Here is a 23,500-nt window from a genome sequence, read left to right on the forward strand (position 1 = left end):
AGGAATAGCAAGTCTCCTTGGTCTTGCTCTGCTTTCTATGTTCAAAAGAATGCTGAAATTGAGAGAGGAACTCCTCGTCTAGTTATTAACTATAAACCTTTGAACAAGGTTTTGGAATGGATTCGGTATCCTATTCCCAACAAGAATGACCTGGTCCATAGATTGTGTGAGGCTGTTGTATTCTCCAAATTTGATATGAAATCTGGATTCTGGCAAATCCAAATTAGTGAGAATGATAGGTACAAAACTGCTTTTACCACTCCTTTTGGACATTATGAGTGGAATGTTATGCCTTTCGGTCTCAAGAATGCCCCCAGTGAGTTCCAAAACATTATGAATGATATTTTCAACTCCTTCAGCCACTTCACCATTGTTTATATTGATGATGTTCTTGTTTACTCCAATTCCATTGATGAACACTGGAAACATTTGTATTCATTTCTAGACACTATTAAAAGAAATGGTCTTGTTGTCTCTGCTAAGAAAATCAAATTGTTTCAAACAAAGGTGCGTTTCCTTGGCTATGATATCTCTGAAGGACAAATTCGTCCTATTGATAGAGCCATCCAGTTTGCTGATAAATTTCCTGATGTTATCACTGATAAAACTCAACTCCAAAGATTTCTTGGGTCATTAAATTATGTTGCCGATTTCTACAAAGACATGAGAAAGCAATGTAAACCTCTTTTTGATCGGTTAAAAAGCAATCCTTCACCTTGGTCTGATATTCATACTTCTCTTGTTAAACAAATCAAGTCTCATGTTAAGACACTCCCATGTCTTGGTATTCCAACTGTTGATGCTTTCAAAATTGTTGAAACCGATGCTTCTGATATTGGTTATGGTGGTATTCTTAAACAAAGAGTTTCTCCAGAGTCACCTGAACAAATTGTCCGTTTCTATTCTGGAATATGGAATAATGCACAGTTAAATTATAGTACTATTAAAAAGGAAATTTTATCTATAGTATTATGTATTTCAAAATTTCAAAGTGATTTGTTAAACCAAAGATTTTTGCTACGTATTGATTGCAAAAGTGCTAAATATGTTATTGAGAAAGATACCCTAGGCAATATATTATATATATATATATATATATATTCAACCTAGTATTGGAAGCCACGTGATAGCCCTCAAATTATCAATCATGTTGCCTACAATTTTCCCTTGATGCCGCTGAACTAGTTTTAGACAATAATAAAGGTGATGGTCAATCGGTCAACAATTAAGGCTATGTGTGAATGCATATTAACCACAAGCACCCTTTGCCCATTAAAATAATCATAGTTTTAGATCCAAGATGGCCATATACGGATATACATATAAAACCACAAAGCAACATTTTCCCTTTCACATGATGACAAAGTCCAAGCCTATTACTCTATTTGGTTCAATTTCAAAATCCGTGGCCCTTTGCTCCTTGACATATTGACCATTCCTTATCCAATATAATACAATTATAGTAGCCCTCTATTGACTATTCAAACTTCTTAAATCTAGAGCATGAGAAAATCATACCTGCAACTCACGCCACAGTGAAGAAAGGCAAAGTTCAATAGTCGGCAAAAGCAAAAGGAAGCCCCATCAGTAAAATACACGTGTGACTAAAGAGGAAGAAGGCTAGGGTTTTATTTTATTTTATTTTTTAAAGCTTACCAAAGTCCATATATTTACTTATGCCACATCACTTGGGATTCATATTCCATAGTATTCATCTTATTTTAATATCTTAGGCCCAAATCAATTTAATCCATTAAATTGTAGGCCTCCTTTATAATTTATGTATAATAATTAAATTGGTGCCAAAATTATGGGGTGTTACACAGGTTCTATGGTTGAAAAGGTAGTCCCGTGTTATCCTCCCCATAGACGGGAGAGTCATCCCCCCTTCTATGAAAGCTATCATGGGGATGACGACTTCCCCCTACTCCCTGTGTGTCATTATTTGTTCTATAGAACAGTATCGTAGGACTACTCCCTGCGGTATGTGATATTTATCCTTAAAGGCCTCTATTTTGGCAAGAGAGTCTAATAAGTGCTTAAATCTACCCATTCGGACCAGTTAAAGGGAAACAACTAAAATTGGTAAATGAAGAAGAAAGAGCTAGAAGGCCAAGAAGATGGGCCGAGGAGAAAAGGAGAACTTTGAAGAAATAGAGACTTACGAGAACTAGGATGTGTGCTAGTCCTTGAAACCTTTAGAAAGATTTTCAAGGATTTCTCAGAGGAAAAGTGTGGGAAGTTTGGTAACTTGGAGAGCTTTGTGAGTTTGAGTGCTTGGGATCTCTGGAGAGTTTGAAGACTTGTAAAATAAGGATTTCTCCGGATGCTTTATATAGAGGGTGGGATTGAGTGGGAGTTATCCCACTTAAAACCCAAGGAAAAACATCAGCCGTTGGATCTGCGCCTCGCCGTTGGATGTGGGGAACATAACGCCGCCTGAAGCAAGTAGTGACGCCTCGCAAACCACAAAGCGTTAGTAGCAATCATGGGGTGCATAAAACAGCAATCCCGCACGTACAAACCAGAGATATAAATGGTTTTGTCTCTTAAAAATCAAAACCCTGCCTTTTCTCCTCAGATGAGAGGGAAAAACTAGAGTTTTGAGGGGCTATTGTAGGGATAAGGGCCCAAAAATTATATATTGGGCCTTGGGCCTCATCCGAAGACGTTGGTATGTCCGATGAAGGACAAATAGTTATGAGGGATTCCCGATTAGAGTCTCATGAGTAAGAAAGGAGTAGAAGGCAGTCCGAGGAGGAATTCCTCCTCAGCTACGACAAATATAGCTCAGACACGTATTCCAACGATGAAAATGACCTCCATAGGAGCTCTAATGTTAGAAGCATGCCTCATGAACACGCGAGAAGGTAGGGAACCCAAAAATATCTAAGGGAAAGCTGCTACCTCCACATTAAATGCGTTGCAGCTACTTTTCTAGTCGCATTTATGTGGAGAAAACCCCTGAATAGTGCTTCCTTGGCTACTGCAACTCACAGAGAGCTAGAAGGGGTGTTTGATGGGACGAGCACTCATGTGGTGGCTTGGACAATTGACAAATGGTGGGCCAGGATCACCGGGAAGGAGATATATAATGCAAGAGACCCTTGAAGGAAGGGAGATCGAAAAAATAAAGAAAGAATACTATAGCAATCAAAGTAACAATTGTAATCAGTTTTATCCATTTATAATAAGATTTGTCTCCTCGGATAGAGAATTCATTCAGTCTTATATGCCTTGTTCTTATCTGATCATCTCTTGAATCCATACTAGTTGTTGTCAAATTCATTAGGGCCTAGTTCTCCAACCCACTCTCTACAAATTTATAGTACTGGGCTCACTGGGCCAAGACCCCATACATTTTGGGCTTAGACTGCAAAACATGTCCTTACAAACACTAAAAAAGCAAAGCAAACCCCAATATTTTTGTTTTAAAGCCGAGTAGAGGTATGAGCTATTCTTATGTTATTTTCTTCTCCTCTACTTAATTCGTTAATATATATATATATATATAATATGGTTTTTCATGTATTTTTTAAAAAGTAATTTTTGTATATGAACCGCCAAACTCTCTTTAGCCCTTTTTTAAAAGATAAAAAAGTTTGCAATAATTGAAATTATTCTTTCGAATGTAACCCGTTTTTCTCTTATATTTCTCTATTGTTTAGTCATATATATATATATATATATATATATTTTTTTTTTTTGTTTCAATAATTTCTAAGCAGTGAATCATCTGATTTCTTTTAATATTTTTTGGTATTTCAGAAGTTTTAATATCTGAATTTTTAAGTTATTTTTTTGCAATATTTGAAACTGTTTGAAATTTTTTTTGTAAGTCATTGCACGTTCAAGCAATGACTTCTTTATCAAATTATAACACAAATTGAAGTCATACAAGATCAAATCATGCAATGGTGTAGTTTCTTAAATTTTTTATAAAATTATTTTAGTCTACCTCACAAATAGGTAAGTTTTTGTGCATAGTATATATGTTAGCACTAGTTAAGAATAATAATGAACAATAAAAAAATGAATAATAATTTTACGAGCTCAATGTCACCACCAATGGTAAAAATATTTGTCCCTAGCATTGGCATGAGGCCATGACGTGTTACAGTTACACCACATTCAGATCAATCTATTTATTGTCTCCTTCATGGTTTTAAAAACCAACCAAACCGGTCGGTTCAATCAGAAACCGGACCTTAATCCGGTCCGGTTATTATTAAAAACTAGAATTTAAGAAAAAACCAGAAAAACTGCCAGTTTAATCAGAAAATCGTAAACCGGTACGGTTAAACCGATTTTAAGCTGCTTTGTTCATTAACACTTCAGCCATTGTGTTTTGATAGAAAAAAAAGAAAAAAAGAAAAGAGATTTTGTTTTAGATTTAAGAGAAGAGAGATTTTGACTTTGAAGATGCTATTAAGTCTAAAGCTGTGAAGCTAAGACGCCCACATTGACACCAAAAATATCAGATTTACTATTTATGACTTGACACAGTTGAAAAAGAACTGAGGAAATCCAAACCATGGTTTTAAAAACCAGTATGGTCAAAGAATCAGAATGGAGAGTAGTTCTCGGTTTTATGGTCGAACCAGTGTTAAACCAATGGTCGAACTAATGATATCATAATTAATTAATTAATAATTATAAAATATAAATAAATAAATAAATAATTTTATAACTAATATTTTAACTAAAAAATTAAATTAAATAACAGTAAAACATTAAACCTTAACTTTAATTTATAAGAAATAATATGTCCATAACATTTTCACAACATTTTTACAACAAATCCTAAGTGGCAACTTACTGATTGTTATTGTTAGGGCAAAAAAGTAATCTTAGTATTAAGTTCAAATCTAAAAAAATAACAACTAACCACCTATAATTTGTTATGAAAATATTATAAAAATATTGTGAACATAGCATCTCTCTTTATTTATACATTAGACAACCAAACTCAAGCTCACTACAAAAATTATTTTAGTTATTCTTTCATTTTTCAAATAACAAAAAGTCATCGGTGAGTATCAATATCATTGCCCACTTGATATTTCTTTTCCACCACATATCCTACCTTTAGTCCTTTACTCGTTGCTTCTCATCTCTTTGCCTTCAATGCTCTCTCTCTCTGTGTCTCTCTCGTCAATATATGTGCATGTGCAAGTCTACAAGAGCAGCAGCAAGATTTTTCTCATACTTTTTATTCAGGAAAAAAAAAATACAAGAGCAGCAAGAAAAGCTCTTAAACTGAAGCGGACAGATTGTACTGGCATGGCTGCATCTCTTTGATTTGCTATCTTGTAGCTTAAGTATCATGAGATTGCATTGAATCAATGATAACTTCAGAAACACAGTTTAAATTAATTAATTGGTTTTTTCTAACCAGGGTATTTTTTTTCTTGCATGTAGATGTTGCAATAATATGGCATCAGCTAGGGAATTTCATTAACATAGAGCCCATGGAATAGAATAACAACAAGATTGTCTCTTGCTGGGCAGCAAAAATGGCTTTGGATTCTTCTGTAAAAGTGGTTCTAGGCTCAATTTCTTTTGCAATCTTCTTGGTATTGGCGGTTTTCCTAGCTGTTCCTTTTCTACTGGTTGAGAGGACTGCAGGGTCCCTCCTGGGGGGCATGCTAATGGTTATATTTCAAGTCATAACTGCAGATCAAGCATATGCTGCAATTGATCTTCAAATCCTTGGTCTTCTCTTTGGGACCATGGTTGCTAGTGTATATCTTGAAAGGGCAGATATGTTCAAGTACTTGGGAAAGTTGCTCTCAAGGAAGAGTAGAGGGGCAAAGGATTTAATTTGTCAAGTTTGCCTGATTTCTACCATTTCAAGTGCTTTTTTTACTAATGATACCTCTCGTGCTGATTTCTGCCATTTCAAGTGCTTTTTTTTACTAATGATACCTCTTGTGTAGTTTTGACTGAATTTGTCTTGAAAATTGCAAGGCAACATAATCTCCCACCCCATCCTTTCCTTCTTGCCCTGGCCTCTAGTGCAAATATTGGGTCGACAGCAACTCCAATTGGTAACCCCCAAAACTTGGTTATAGCCGTTCAGAGCAAGATATCTTTTGGGAATTTTCTAATAGGAATTCTCCCTGCAATGATCATGGGTGTAATTGTCAATGCCCTACTTCTTCTATGTATGTACTGGAAATTGTTATCTATTGAAAAGGATGAGGAAGATGTAGCTGTAGAAGTTATTGTAGAGGAGGAGGTGAATTCTCATCGTTTTTCACCAGCCACGATGTCACATTTTACATCCTTGAATTCTCAGGAATGGAACTTTAAATTGGAAGTTATGGTTGTGCAAAGCTCTCCTGGCACGAGTGTTCCCATGGGACATGTTGAGAACCTTAGGAACTGATCAATTTCGAGTGAGAATGAAATCCAAGGGGTTCCTAGTGGCACATTGGAGTTTGCAAGAAATTCTAATGCATCAAAAGAGGCAGCAAATGATGTATCTTCTCAGGTAAAGGTGGAAACAATCCCTTCAAAGGGAGTTGCATCATTGGATAGACTAAGAGATGTACTTTCTGTACTGTCTTTTACCACGAGATGGAAAAAAATATTGTGGAAATCATGTGTTTACCTTGTTACTATAGGAATGTTGATTGCTTTGCTTCTGGATCTAAATATGTCGTGGACTGCAATTACTGCTGCGCTTGCTCTTGTGGTTCTTGATTTTAGGGATGCTAGGCCAAGCTTTGAAAAGGTATAATCTGCAAGCACGTTGCTTTCTACCTTTAAATTATTTTTTCCCTATCAAAAAACTATAAATCGTAACCTGTTGGTGATTATTGTTAGGACATATGTGGTTTCACTTATTAAAGAACATATGTCATTCTTTTATGTATATTGGCTAATCCTTTGACAAAACGCACTCTACTTGTAATTGGGTAGTTCTAGGTGTTCTTAATACTTCAAGAAATAAGGTTTCAAGATCAAGTGTTGAAGTCATCAAGCCTGTCCAAGAAAAACAAGCTAATAATGCAAATTCATTATAGCTCGATAGCTTCTCGACACCTCCTCGACACCTAGCTATCTATCGAGGTTTAAAGCTCGACACCTCTCGATTAATCGAGGTTACGGGAAATCAAAATTTTCAGATCTGATTTTTGGGCCAGGCTTTTGTATTTGTGTAGGGTTTCTTTTCTCACAACCCTAGATTTATATAAAGCTTATTTTAGAGGCCGTCACATAAGAGAATACAAAGAGAACATATGAAAAAGGTGACCGATGCCTTATTCTCTCTGGAAGAAGCTACTGTGTCTTTGGGCCTTAGGGTTTTGTAACCAAGTGCTTCTTAATCTTCATTGTTGATAAAGTGAAGAACTTTGCAGCCAACATTTTTCTTCCTTAAGTTGGTGAGTGAGTCACGTATTGGGATTTGTGCAAAGGAGTTAGTCACGTATTGGGATCTGTGCAACATCAAAGGGTGGCGTTCATATATTGAAGAGTTCAGAGGTTCTAAAGCGGTAGAAGGTTTCTGCTGTTAGTTCATCTACGGGGATTGAAGAGTCTAGGGACAAAGGTTTTGTACTAGATCTAAAACTTCTCTTTACTATTGTGGATTGCTTTTCGGGAAGGTTTCCCCCCTAGGTTTTTTACTGTGAAATTGGTTGGTTTATTGGTTCGTTGGTCATCAAATCTTGTCTTATTTATCATTTCCGTTGCATGATTTTGACATGATATTGATGTTTGTTTGTTTTAACAAGTTTTATTCATAATAAACCTAATTAACAACTTGGATTTAAAACTTGTTAATTCTATCAATCGGGGTCTAAATTTCTCAACAATTATGACCATTGATTGCTTGTTGGAGAGTTTACTATATGTCAAGTTTTATTTCTCTTCTTTGCCAGGTCTCCTATTCTCTGTTAGTTTTCTTTTGTGGAATGTTTATCACAGTTGAAGGCTTTAACAAAACTGGAATCCCAAGTACCTATGGGACTTTATGGAGCCTTATTCAAGAATTGATCGTCTTAGTGGGATAGCAATTCTCGCTGTTGTCATACTTGTCATGTCAAATTTGGCTTCAAATGTACCAACTGGTATGTTGATGGATTTCTTCTATATATATATATATATTTTTTTTTTTTCTTTTCTATTATCTATTTCATAATTTTTTTTTTTTTGGATATGTCAGATGAAATTAGCTTTTTGGACTAACACTTGTTTGTAAGTTCGTTTTAAACAACTTTTTTCCTTATTGAATAAAACGAGTTTGCCAAGCTTTCTTGTTAGCAATTTCAAGCTATACAGAGACTAATTCAACATTGTGATGCATATAAGTTTGTTGCGCTGTCTTAGATTTCTGGGGAATATGTTAGTGTATAGTTTGAACTTTGCATACAAATTATCTCTTTGGGATATCATAGTATTCCCAGTTTTTATTTTTTAATTGCATATTTCTGGTTTTCACTTCTTCTCATGGTCCTTTCTCTACTTGAGACAGACTGAGACAAACTGGCATTAACCTTTCTCAAGATTCTTCCCAATTTCACTTCTCAAAAAAAAAAACTTGAGACAACTGACATTAACCTTTCTCATGCATGTTTAAATCTTACTCAAGCTGATAGTACACCACCATTTTACTAAACTGGTCTTTCAGTCTAAGACATGTCTTTCACTTCACTTTGTACACAAACTGGCACCCTTCTGGGTCATTTCTCAAAGTCTCGGGATAATTGCAATGACAACAGCATTTGTCACCAAGTTTTTGTTTTCAATTGACATTTTGAAAAGCCATAAACAATTTTTGGATATGCTTACCCCCTCAGAATTCTACCATAGCATTCAATTAAACAACAAAAATTCTATAGTTTGTGCTAAAAGGAAAATTTCCTTTCAGAAACAAAGGGATTTTTACCGGTAATGATAAATGTGAGTTGACAAGGCTCTCAGTTATCCATGGCCCTTGTGTACATAATATAGGGAACAAGGGATGCTCTTGCGCTAAATCTGAGAGATTGTTTTTCATAAATGAGCTGGTAGCCTGGTACTGTGGTTTAATCTTTCTTTTTGCAGCTCTGATTAAGAATTGTTTTTCTTTCATGTACAACAACAAGAACAACAAACAAAGCCTTAGTCCCAAAATTTTGGGGTCACGTATGTATCCTTAATAGACTAGTTAGGTTTTTCTTTCATATAAAAAGTATCTAATGATTTTGGTGATACATCTCTAAGTTGATGCTGTATTCCATTTGTTATGAACATTCTTGAGGTTCATTTTAATTTTCATTTCTTTCATTTCATTTTTTTCCCCAATATTTTGTTGATTTATGATAAATTGTTTGTCTTTTGTAAGCCATTATTCGGCATCATAAAGGCCATTTTTAAAACTATTTACACGAGAGTTCCTATAACTCATGTTAATATTGTGTAGTTCTCTTCCTTGGAGCACGAGTGGCAGCATTGGCAGCCACAGTTTCTGCAGTTGATGAGAAGAAGGAATGCCTAATCTTAGCTTAGGTTAGCACAATAGCTGGGAACCTCTCATTATTGGGATCAACTGCCAACATAATCGTTTGTGAGTAGGCTCACCAAGCTCCCCAACTTGGGTACACTTTTTCCTTTTGGAGCCATCTCAAATTTGGAATCCCCTCAACTCTTATAGTCACTGCCATTGGTTTGACACTTATAAGATGATGTTGATGCTTTTACACATGACACACATTGTTTTTATGTAATAAATTTTGTAGAGGAAGATTGTTTCAACATTTGAGCAGTTCAAACTGGCAAATGTTGTTTTTCTCTTAATCTCTGTTTAATCATAACGTTTTTTAATAGTTGCTGAGTGATTATTTCAGATAGAGACATCCACAGGACAACGGGGTGAACTGTGCATCACTTGCCTGTTTATGCTATTAGTTAGACCAGCTCAGTGTTTTGTTTTTCAAAGCATTAAATAATGGCTGTGGTTTGCATTTGAGAAGAGTGTTTTTCAATTCTTCCTTTTCTTTTATTGCAAAAGGATTCTACTCTTTTTTACTCTCTCTTTTTATTTTTTCAGTCTACCAAAATAGGGATATACATCTCGTAAATAGACATATACATGTTTGTCAGAAATGAAAAACGAAATAAAAATATCAAACAGGTCAGAGTTTAGAAAGAACAAGTCTTTCTGAATTCAAACTTCTATAATTATATATTCAAATCCCAATTTGATCTAGTAATACTCTTCCTGCCTTGGTCACTTATATTTTGAGAAATCCAAACAAATTATAATTTTTTTATTTTATAGTACTTAATTATACGAGGTCAATTTGAAATGTTCATTGTTGTAATATAACATTTAACCATATTCAAGAATTGATAGCCTAGAGTCTTATAGTTTATATCTCAATTGGTATTTTCTGATGTTTTTAATGAATGTATTCAGTGTTTAAATCTTACTTTCCCTGTTATATTATCAAATTATAAAAAAATAAATTAAAAACTAATAAACACAGTTAACATCAGTCATTCAGTTTGTTTAAAACTTTAGTATACCAATGATGTGTATACCAATTACTATTGTTAGGATTTAGTATTGGCAACTTCTATATGAAAAATTATGTGTCAAGAGAGTTGAATTTAATGTTATTAAGTTTTCTATTTTTTTATTTTTTTAGAATCTAGTTAGGTAAGAGTTTGTGTAATGAATTGCATCAAGGTGTTAAAGTTCCTAAGGCCTGCACAAGCAAAGTTAAGACTCGATTGAGCAATCGTTGAAGTCAAGCAAAAATTTACATGATTCTCATTTAACTATTGCTTAAGTAAATTACATAGCTATTAGTCTTTAACTTGACTCAAAAACTGATTGAAGTGATTGAACGGGTTTTGACCCCTTAGCCCAACCAGATTAACCTAGTTAATTAGTCAAGTGATTAACTTAGTCAAATTATGCAAATTTAGGTTATCGCAATCACACAATCATATCAAGAATATAAAGCAGCGGAAAAATAAATAACATAAGATATGATGACCCAGTAAACCACATGGTAAAAACCTGGGGAGGATTTGACCTAGCTATCCTCAAGGAAAACTTGAATCCATTATATGAAAGAATCGAAGTTCATACAAAAGGACTTACAAGCTCCCCGCTTGACTTCCTAATGCTACCTACTAGTAGAACTTACTAACACGGCCACGTGCAAGCTCCAAATCCACGGACTCCTTCTTTCTTGGATTCTCCACCAGTTACAAGCACCCACGCTTGTTTTTCTTTTAAGTTTCAATGGCAGCAACTGAGTTGATCATTAAGGTATTGATAATATCTCTACCTAGAAAACCCTAAGTATATGTGAAAGAAAGCTCCTCAAGGATCTCACAAGAGATTCACACAAACAACAAAATATGAGCAACAATACAACCAGAGAAACTCTCAAAAACGTGGCTAGGGTTTTGCCTTATATACTTAGGGCAAAAACAGAAAACCTAAAACGTTTAATGAGATAGGGCTGAGTTGGAAATTCTATAGAAAAACATTCTGACCGACTTTCGATCGATTGAGCCAGGCCGAAATGCACCAATGCATCTGTAGCCTCTCGATTCCAACTTTACGTGAATTAAAAAACTTTGAGTAAGCCTAAACAAGAATAAATATATTGTTTTGATCATGGTTTGCTAATATTACACATTAGAGTTATAAATACATTAAATCCTTAGTCTTTAGAACCTAACAAACTCCCCCTTTGGCAATCCAAGACAAAACACAAATTATAAAGCTCAAAGTTTACAAATAAAAGCCCTTTACAAAAATAAAGCTCATAAACACAAATTCAATCCTAACTACTATCCATCAATTGTAGGTGTAGATAGCAGCTCAATTGAATCAACCTGTATATTCCTGAAACACTCAACAAACGCATAAATGCATGTGTGACAGAAAGACAGTAAAATGTTCTTGTATGTTTCACACAACACATAATAAAGACATATATCAATGAATGACTCATAAATGTAAATCAATAAGTAGTGAACACAAGAAACAAGAATCATGTATATCAAAATCAATGTAACTCCCCCTATCATGAATAGCCAAAAAAAAATGATATAACAGTGAAACACCTAAATACAATCTAATAACTCCAGTAGCTCTGCAAAACAAAAGAAATACTCCCCCTAACTACAAAAACTCCTCTATAGTGTTAAAACTCTACTCCCCCTTTTTGTGACGGAATGCCAAAGGATAATCACATGCCATCATCAAAAGGAGGTGGTGAGGGTGAACGAAGATGTGCTAAGTCAACTCGTAAAGCACGTATCTCATCAAGTAAGTCCACCAAAATCTGACCATAAGCTGCCTGAACGGCCATGACAGTCTCCAAGGTACAATGAATAACAAAGTCATCCGAAGGAGGTGGAGGAACATCAGCAGCAGCAGCATCACCAACAGGATCAGGAACATCTTCACCAGCAGGACCTGTAGAAGAAGAAGAAGGAGGTGCACTACCAGAAGACTCAAACCTAGGGTGTTTAGAGCCAGCTCGAAGATGAGTAGCCCTCTATCTAAGAAAAGACGCACCTATAGGAGCAATTACATGAACGAGCTCAGAAGAAGGGAAACCATCTAGACCAAGATATAACAAAATCCTATGAATAAAAATAGGATGGACAAGAGCATGAGAGGAAGATGAACTCCTATAAACTTCGTTCAAAGAACGAAGAAAAAAATAAGGAAAACTGATAGAAGCATTAGTAACAAGAGTGTACAAAAAGACACACCGCTCGAGAGGAATGGTGTGAAGATGAGAAATGGGCCAGATAGAATGACATGCTATCCTAAAGAAGAGATAATGTAACTCAGATAGCTCAACAGTGGTGATTTGAGGATCAGAACCCCATTGGATAAAAGACCCAGTGATGTATGACATGACATCACTCAAAAGAGGAGACTCATCATAAGGGTAGACAGGGTACTGGACCAAAGGTACCCCTAGAGCATCAGCCACTACTATAGGAGTAATGGTGTACTCTACACCTCGTATCCAACCATTTACCAAAGTGTTGGAATCATAGACGCGGATAGAGATGTTTGAAAAGAACTCTCTAATCAAGGTAGCTGAAGGAGGAGGATTAGAAATATTCAACAAAGGTAACCAGCCCCAACGCTCAAAATTTTCCCTAATGGCAGGATCAAGCTCATCTAAAACTACAGAACGCTCAGCCCAAATCTTTCTCTTAAGGTTTAGTTTCTCAAAAAATCTCTTGGTTTTTCTCACTAGGAAACTTCTTTCGGTTAAAAAAAGGTGGGGGAGGAGATGGTAAGGGAACAGACCTACGAGCTCTAGTCTTCCTAGGCATGATGCTAAGGAAAGGACAAAGACACAAAGATAGAACCAAAAGAACAAAAAATAAAACATAAACCAAGGGCAGACTACAAGTTAGCACAAAAAAAATGGACCAAAAATCTATATGATGCATGAACAATTACAATGTCATGATGCATGTTCTAATGCAGTTAAACTAAGTTTAATTTAAGTTCAATTTCATAACATTGGCTTGAGCACAGAGTTTCTAACAAAAACCCTAAAATTGAAAACCACTTGGTAAGATTTTGGGAAAAAATTTGACTAATTGAATATCACATAGGCTAGAATACATCATATAATGATCAATTACATTAATTCAACAAGCCAATTGCATCTATTGAACCCAATTTGAACAAATCCCCAATTCGGATCAATTTCAAGCCCTAGAATTTTCAATTTTTCATAAAACATAGAATTGATCAAATTAAAGCACCAATATCATGTTTATATCATGTCTCAACAAAAACCCAATGATCAATTTCACTTAAAAAGGCTTGAATCATGAAAATCCTCAAAAAGAATAGGTTCGAAAATCTCAAAGAAAAATGCATGAAACTCGAAAATAAAAGGAAAAGGAGGGGTAAAATAGACTTACCGGCCTCAGAAGACAAATTCCTTGCAAAAGATTCAAAGGAAAACAACAAAAAAAAATTGCTGAGTGAGCTTGACGAGTCGGAGAGAGAGAAAAAAGTTTTGAAACTATTTGAAAAAGTGATTTGAAAAAGTCAGGAACAGTGTTTTTAAAAAACCTGATTCGCGATATTCGATTGATCGAAAATTACATTCGATCGATCAAATCAACCCGAGACTCCTAAAAGGATTTTAACTAATTTTCGATCGATCAAAAAACAGAATGGATTGATCGAAACAGGCAGAGGCTCACAAAAAAAAAAAAAAAACAGTTTTGAAAAACAACAACCTTATTTTGAGCACAACTCCTCAAAACATTAAAATAGATGAATCAAAATGCATGAGTATGAGATGAAATGCTTTTTCAAAAACCCAAGTTTTAAGCCCAGTTTTTCAAAGGAAATTTCAGCCATTTTTCCTTTAAATTCTCAAGCAAAAAAAATGTTTTGCATAATACTCAAGATATTTTCAAACTTGGTTGGTCAAACCAAAAATACACACAATAACATGTACAGTGTTTAGCAAAAAGTAACTTGTGTAGTGTGTGCAACTAGCAAAAGCTTGAGATATATGTGAGGTGATATAGGAATAGAAATCAATCACAAAGTCTACAAAATCCATCACATAGAATTCAAAAGAGACTATCCCCTAAAGAGTTACATTATATAACTCTCACATCTCCTAGAACATAAGCTTGCAATCAAGTAAGCTTCTTGAATTTTGCCTCATAATGTACACACAGATTTTAGTTATGTGAATTGGCATCAAGCCTAATAGTACACATCAGTTTTAATTATGTGAATTGGCATTAAGCCTAATAGTATACACCAATTTTAAGCATTAAGCAATTAAACTGAGGCTATACCTTATGCTCTTTTTATGCATGTGCTACACTTTCTCGAGCACAGAATCTTACGATATGCACTAAGGTGTTCATGATTGGCTAGTGAACAGTGGTGAGATGGTTATTTATGTCTTTCTCAAAAGGATCAAGTCCGACAGTCAAATAACATGTGACTTCAAGATTAAGACAGACTGATAAACACCATAAACATCTTTCCCACACAACTTGCACTACAAAGTTTCAACTAGTCAAGTGCAATAAATAAGCTCATTAAAGCTAAACAAGGTACACAAGACATGTTATGAGTAAATGGATTGACCAACCTTGTTTTCAAAAACCAAGAAAAAATAATGCCAAACACAATTTGCTTTCCTCCTTATTTTATTTTAAAAGAGAAAACAAATAAATCCTAGAATGAAATGCATGAATGTTATGCAATGCAAATCCTAGAACAAACTAGCACAAAAACCAAAGAACAATGGTCACAAAAGAGAAGAGCAATGAAGCATAAGGGCCGTGTCAGAAAGACTCAATTAGATTGAGTCTTTTGCATCCAAAACCTTTTAGATGCACCATGAGCATTGGAGTTCCTATTCACGTTCGAGTGATTTCCAACTCCAGGATTGGAATAAAGGTTTAAAGCCTTTACCAATTCACCAATGAGTGCTATAGGATCTTGTGCTTGAGGCACATGCACTTTTGGTTTGTTTACTTTCTTAGCAGCTTGAAACTTGTAACAGTTAGGACGAATGTGTCCAGACTTTTCACAAAAATGACAAACCCAAGTAGGTTTACCATGCATCTTGTCCTTAGAAAGGGTAGACTCTTTAAGTTTAGACTCTTCCAGATCAACCCTAATCTTCCTAGGAGGTGAAACTTCTATAAGTTTGACAACCTCACTCATAGGGGGTTTGACAGTTTCACACATAACCTTACTCACGGAAGGTTCAGAAGAAGATGAAGGAACAAAGTTCGTGGAATTAGGAGCAGACACAAAGATGCTTTCAACAAAACCTAATCCAGATTTGTCAGAAGGAGCCTTTTGAATATTTAGCATTTGATCAAGTTTAGAACTAGCAGATCTAGCAATAGATAAATCATGTTCCGAAGTTTTAACTTTATCAATCAAGAGCATGTTCTCAGATTTCACATGGTTCAAAAGATCATTAGTATTAAATAATTTAACATGCAAATTTTTTTTATCAAGCTCAAGAGATTCAATTTTCTTCAGGCCAAGTTCAACATTCATAGCATCTTTTGCAGCAACTTTGCAAAGTTTATTATAGGCCTTTTGAAGATCTGCATCCTCAGAGAGTTCCCCATCAGAAGGGTTCTCTTCAACAGACATGCTTTCATTTTCTACAGCAGTAGCGGTGAAAGTAATAAAGTTTCCATCCTCGTCACATCCAGACTCATCATTAGAAACTTCATTATCACTAAGGGTTACATCCATAGCTTTACCCTTAGACCTCAAGAATGTAAGATATTCAGATTTAACATGACCATACCCTTGACATCCAAAACATTGAGAACCCAAAGAATTGTTTGAAGATTGACCAACTTTTTCTCTAGGATTTTCAAAGTTATTAACCTTAGTGGGATCATTCTTCCTAAAGTTTCTAGGTTCAGCAGTGTTTGTACATCTAGCCTTTTTGTTGTTATTCCTAAGAAAGTTTTTAAAGTTCTTGGCAAGGTACGCAATCTCTGTAGTAGAGAGCTCATCATCAAATCCACCAACCTCAATATTATCAACTGACTTAAGAGCCATTGATTTGGATTTGTTAGCTTTGGGTAGGTCTAACTCATAGGACTGAAGAGATCCTACAAGCTTATCAATAGGGATGAAGTCCACATCCTTGCTCTTAGTGATGGCAGTCACTTTGGGTCTAAAGTCTTCAGTTAAAGATTTAAGAATCTTCCTAAAAATTTTAGGTTGATCATAGATTTCACCAAAATTAAATGCAGAATTAACAATATCATTCAGTTTAGCATAGAATTCATCGAAAGATTCATTAATCTTAACTGCATTTGTGCCTTCATGCACAGTTTGGATGATTTTTCAAGTAGTGTGAGCAACCTCAACATTTGAGATTCTCTTAAATTCCTCAATAGAAACAGCATTAAATATGGCATTCATAGCTTTGCTATTGAAACCAGCTGCTTCTTTTTGAGAAGTTTGCCACTCATTCACAAGAGTAGTAGGCTTCTCCCATCCATACTCAACGGAATTCCAAACCCTCTCATCAATAGATTTCAGGAATGCTTTCATCCTTACTTTCCAATGAACATAGTTATTCCCATTAAAGTGAGGAGGAACAACAAGAGAGTATCCATGTTCCATGACAATAGGGGTCAAGGATCAGCTTAGTGATCAAAAGATCTACAACAAGAGAGCTACTTGCTCTAATACCACTTGAACGATTTTTGACCCCTTAACCCAACCAGATTAACCTAGTTAATTAGCCAAGTGATTAACTTAGTCAAATTATGCAAATCTAGGTTATCACAATAAGAGTATCCATGTTCCATGACAATAGGGGTCAAGGATCAGCTTAGTGATCAAAAGATCTACAACAAGAGAGCTACTTGCTCTAATACCACTTGAACGATTTTTGACCCCTTAACCCAACCAGATTAACCTAGTTAATTAGCCAAGTGATTAACTTAGTCAAATTATGCAAATCTAGGTTATCACAATCACACAATCATATCAAGAATATAAAGCAGCGGAAAAATAAATAACACAAGATATGATGACCTAGGAAACCACACGGTAAAAACTTAGGGAGGATTTGACCTAGCTATCCTCAAGGTAAACTTGAATCCACTATATGAAAGAATCGAAGTTCATATAAAAGGACTTACAAGCTCCCCGCTTGACTTCCTAATGCTACCCACCAGTAGAATTTACTGACACGACCACGTGCAAGTTCCAAATCCATGGACTCCTTCTTTCTTGGATTCTCCACCAGTTACAAGCACCCACGCTTGTTTTTCTTTTAAGCTTCAATGGCAGCAACTGAGTTGATCATCAAGGTATAGATAATATCTCTACCTAGAAAATCTTAAGTTTATGTGAAGGAAAGCTCCTTAAGAATCTCACAAGAGATTCACACAAACAGCAAAATATGAGCACCAATACAACCAGAGCAACTTTAAAAAATGTGGCTAGGGTTTTGCTTTATATACCTAGGGCAAAAACAGAAAACCTAAAACGTTTAATGAGATAGGGCTAAGTTGGAAATTTTGCAGAAAAAACATTCTGGCCGACTTTTGATCGATCAAGTCTATCCTTCGATTGATCGAGCCAGGCCGAAATGCACCAATGCATCTGCAGCCTCTCGATTCCAACTTTACATGAATTAAACAACTTTGAGCAAGCCTAAACAAGACTAAACATATTGTTTTGATCATGGTTTGCCAACATTACACATTAGAGTTCTAAATACATTAAATCCTAAGTCTTTAGAACCTAACAATGATGATTCTTAACCTACTTTTAAATGCCCTCTGAGACACAAAATTTAAGATAAGATATTTGCTATACAAAGTAGATCTAAATGTGCCTTTCTTCTTATTCTAAACAAAAAACTTCCCATGTTGGTTCAATGTTAAGAGCCCAACTTGTGAGCTTAAATTGATTCCTTTGAAACCATAGAAATAGCCACCCTCTATTAGTAAGCTCACAGACCTACTAGAGTTCATAATTGGTGTGGACGAGTTCATTTGTGTAGAAGAAGTCTAGAGTTCAAATCCTAATGCTACTTTATTCTTTATTTTAATGGGTTTAGATTGTGGTGACACATTTGTGATTGCTTCATTATTGTGGTTCCAACTATTGTTTGATTTTGTATACAAGTGAGAGTCAATCCACTAATTAGAACACTTAAAAGTCAAAATCGGTTTTTTAAACTGTCACCACTAATATATGTATTGGTTAAGTACCACTAATAGTACTAATAACATTTAAATTATTTACATCGCAATGACTGTTTTAATCAAATATTAAGGATAAGAAAGAAACAGTAAAGTTTATAGAATACATATGGCTTTTGTTAGATTGTTAATATTAGAGGAAGATTTTAGTTAATAATCAATAAATAATAAATATATAAAAGCATAGATCTCATGTTAGAAAACATAAGGTTGTGTCATGTGGTACAATTCTTGAAATTCTCTTTATTTATTTTTTATTTTTTTTATGAACAAAAAAATGGAGTGTGAACTAATATAAAAGAAATAACTTTTAGTTGCAATTATAATAATAAATTTAGAATTTGACATTCTTCATTATATTTAGTTGCTTTAATAACAATTGACACAAAAGCCATAAAAATTAAATATGTGAATTTACTAAAATTAATCTTAACCATTTAAATGTTCTAACTCCTTATTGTCTTTCTATTTTGTCTATAAAAATAAATAAATATTACACTCTTTTACAAGGAAAATTATTGAAATATTTTTTTTATATATCAATAGTTAGGGGTGAGGATTTGAACCCTCGATATCTATGTTGGAAACACAATGCGGTATCAATTAGTTAAACTACAAGATTCCTGGCAAAAATTATTGAAATATTGGAGAAAACTATTAATAAGTTGTGCCACACATTGTGCGGAAATTCAACTAGTTTATATAATTAGATACAACTAAAGTTTCCAAAACGTTTAAACCTAAAATTTATTAGTTTTTCAATAGAATCCAATTTATAAACACAAAAAGAAAAAATTCATAACGAAAATAACAATAGATAATAATAGAATATATCATAAAGATTCTATACTAGAGTAACTTTGGAAAATATCGATTGGTGATGAGTAGTTGAAGGTTATTAGGAATAGTCCAACTAATAAGTTATAACAGGCTCGATTCATCATTTCTGTAAGGGCACGGTTTGATCCCTAGGCCTAAAGGGTGAAAGGATTTAGGCCCAAAGAGCCTAATACAATGAATTTGTAGAGAATGAGTCAAAAAAACTAGGCTCTAATGAGTTGGATAACAATTATAGTGAGTCCAAATTACAAGAAAACAAAGATGAACTGGTTTTATTCAAAGAAAATCGTCCTTGGCTCAATACGATGAGGTTAGTCCTTGTATATATTTCTTTCGAATTTGATTACAAGTCCAGTTCTTGTTACTACAGTGTTTTTCTATCAATTTTTCGATCCCCATCATTCAGGGGCTTCTTTCTCTCTTATACTATCCTATTTCTTCCATCTCCACCCTCCACATGTAGATCAAGTTGCTAGCTTTGATCCTTGTTCCATTAGCACCTTCATGAAGTCTCTAGAAGTAGCTGTAAGGCTGAAAATCACTGTTCAAGTATCACTTTCACATTAATGCGTCTAATTCCACTTCTCTTTTAAATCACTTAAAATATATATATATATATATATACACACACACACTTGCTCAAAAGCCGTTAACTGTCCTTACAGATAATAATGGGAGAAATTGCCTATTTTGAACGAGGGAGACAAAGACCTTTATGCTCCATTTGTTCCATTAATCTTTCTAATAACCCTTTAAAAAAAATATGCTAAAATGCTAAATGTAGTATAATTTTTACTGCATAAAACTCATAAACTAATATAATAATAAATGTGATTAATAAATTTTATAAACTAATATAATAATAAATGTAATTAATAAATTTCAATTACTTAATAAATAAATGTATAATTTTTTTTTTAATGATCGGTGATATATTATTTTATAAGTGCTATATAGAAAAATTTGTAATATGACTCTATATAAACTTCTCCGTGACATCACTGCTGCATCTACGTCGGCAAATTATTACTCAGTTTAACGCGATCATTACGCTGGTATTCCTTTACCCAAAATTCTAAAGAGTAAATTATGCATGCAAATAATCATCACAAATCATATCAACAAGTCACAGTGGCATAAACACAAGGGACAGGAATTTCACGCCTACTTTGATTTTAGCATGTAGCTAGTGATTTAAATGAAGAGTTTATCATCACAAATCATGCGCATTGATCTCCGAACCCAACCTACCTCATCCTTGTGCTTACACAGTGTTGTGTCAACTTTAGGTTTAGTCAATCGAGAGAGTACCAAATCTACTTGCTGGTACTTGTTTTCATCGATAGCATATATAGGCTATGAAAAATAGAAAAATAATAAAAATGAAATAATATACGCAGGTCATTTTTGGCAGTATTTTTAAATTTTCGTTATCAAAAGTTTTTTCTTTGGACACGAGGAAAAAAAATTGTTTGTTTTGAAATAAAAATGTTGTCTGGGTGATGAAAAAAGAAAAGCATTTTCTTCCTGTCCTTTTTTGCCTCTCTCCCCTTACTTCCAAGTTCCAACTACCATGCTCTTTTCATTTCTCCAATCTACCTTCTCCTTAACCCAAAATATAAAAAATAAATAATAAAAAGTATGTTTTTAGACTCCCGTAAACTAAATTATTTAACCAAGTTATTTAGTTAAGTAATTACTTAGATAAATTATTCAGTTCTAGGTTAACACACTAAAATCATATCATGTAAATAATGCGGAAATATAAAGAGCACAACGATATGATAACCCAGGAAAACCAAATCTGTAAAAAACCTGGAGATGATTTAACCTAACTATCCTCAAGGTAAAATAGATCTACTATAAAAGAATTGAAGTTTTTACAATAGAACTTAGACCACTAACATCCTATTGCTACCTCGAGTAGAAAATTTACTACTATGACCATGTGACAGCTTCGAGTCTATGAACTACTTCTTTCTTTGATCCACTGCAAACACAAGTTCTCCTACTTGTGACTTTAATACTCCATTCAAAGGTTTCAGATCTTCTTTAAAGTTCTTTGTGTAGCAACTAAGGAGATCACCAAGTTCTTGACATGAATTTTGATCTTGATAACTCTAAGTGTGTATGAAGGTAAACACGTCTAGATCTCACAAAAGATTCAACACACAACCATCAACAGACCTCTAAAACGTAGCTAGAGTTTTTTCTTTTATACTTAGAGTAAAACACAAAACCCTACACATTAAATGGGTTTGGGATGAATTGGAAATTCTGCAGAAAAATAAATCTGCACGTGGTTCTATCAATCAAGTCGAATTTTTGATCGATTGAGCCTTGCTGATTTAGTCCAATAATTTTTACAATCACTTGATTCCAATTTTACAAATAGACACACTTTGAGCAAGCCTAAATCTAAATTCTATATTTTGATCATGGTTTGCTAACACAATACATTAGTTCCTAAAGTCTTAGAACCTAACAAACTCCCCATTTGGTAATCCGTGACAAAACACATCACAAAAGTAAAACGCTCAAAGTTAAAAGAAACCCATTCAAATTTAAAATGCTCTAAACACAATTCAACCTAATTACTATCTATCAGTTGCTAAAGTAGACAGCAGCCACGATTGAATTAACTTATCAATTCCTGAAACACTTAACAAACACATAAACGCATGTGTGGAAAATACAAGTAAAACAAAAATAAATTTCTTGATTTCACAAAACATAAAATAAAAGACATATATCATGAATAACCTCATAAATATAAATCAATAATCAAATGTACCATATGTGAAACAAGAAACAACTAAACACATAAAACAACTAAACACAAAGCATAATGTCTCCCTCTAACATATACAACCCCTAAAAAAGAAATACATCATAAGCCAAAATCAAATACATCAAAAAGCTCCTAGATACAATCTATAAACTCCAAAACTCCCCCTATCTCCATGTATATGTACTTCCCCTTTTTGTGATGAATTGCCAAAGGGCAATCAAGAATCATCATCAAAAGGTGGAGCCGGTGGAGTAGAACCTCTAACACCCATCAAATCTGCTTTCAAAGCATGAAGCTCGTTGAGCACATCCAACAGAAGTTGTCCATGCGCTGCCTGAACGGTCATGACAGTATCTAGCATACTTCGTATAGAAGTATCGCTCGATGAAGACGGTGGAGGATCAATAGCAGCTATAGGGTCTACATACTCCTCAACAGTACGGTCACCAGATGGAGGCCTATATGCAGCACCTGTAGAAGACTCGACTCTAGGGCATTTAGAGCTAGCTTTCAACTGAGCCGCTCTTTGCCTAAGAAAGGTGGCACCTATAAGAGCTATGATATGGACAGGCTCGAATGCAAGAAAATCCTCTAAACCTAAGTCTAAAAGAATCCTATGGATAAAAATCGGAAAGGAAAGACGATGAGATTTTGCACTACTCCTATGAACCTCAACAAGTGATCTAATAAAAAGAGTAGGAAAACTCATAGGAGCATTGGTAATGAGAGTGTACAAAAATGCACATCTCTCAATGGGAATAGTATGTAAATGAGAGATAGGCCAAATGGAGTGAAAAGAAATTCGAAAAAATAGATAATTGAGCTCAATAAGCTCATGGGAAGTGACATGAGGATCAATACCCCAACTAATGGAAGTACCGGTGATGTGAGATATAATGTCATCAAGGGGAGAGGTCTCAGTGAAAGGGTACACAGGCTGCTGTACCAAAGGTGTACCAAGAGCAAAGGCCACTAAAGCAGGAGTAATGACATACCCTTCACCCCTTATCCAACTCCTTACATATTGAGTGTTGGAATCATCGAAGTAGACAGAGAGGTTTGAATAGAACTCTTTAATCAAAGTAGCTAGAGGAGGATGCTCAACCTCTAAAAGTGGTAATCAACCCCTACTCTCAA

The 23,500-nt window shown here is 34.6% G+C and overlaps 1 pseudogene; it reads left to right on the forward strand.

The window, feature by feature from the left end:
- The first annotated feature begins 5,516 nt into the window (after window positions 1–5,516).
- Window positions 5,517–9,755, forward strand: LOC112028248 (silicon efflux transporter LSI2-like; annotated as a pseudogene).
- Window positions 9,756–23,500: the final 13,745 nt, after the last annotated feature.

The sequence above is a fragment of the Quercus suber genome, unplaced genomic scaffold, assembly GCF_002906115.3.
Source record: "Quercus suber isolate HL8 unplaced genomic scaffold, Cork oak 2.0 scaffold_1075, whole genome shotgun sequence".
Taxonomy (NCBI): Eukaryota; Viridiplantae; Streptophyta; class Magnoliopsida; order Fagales; family Fagaceae; genus Quercus; species Quercus suber.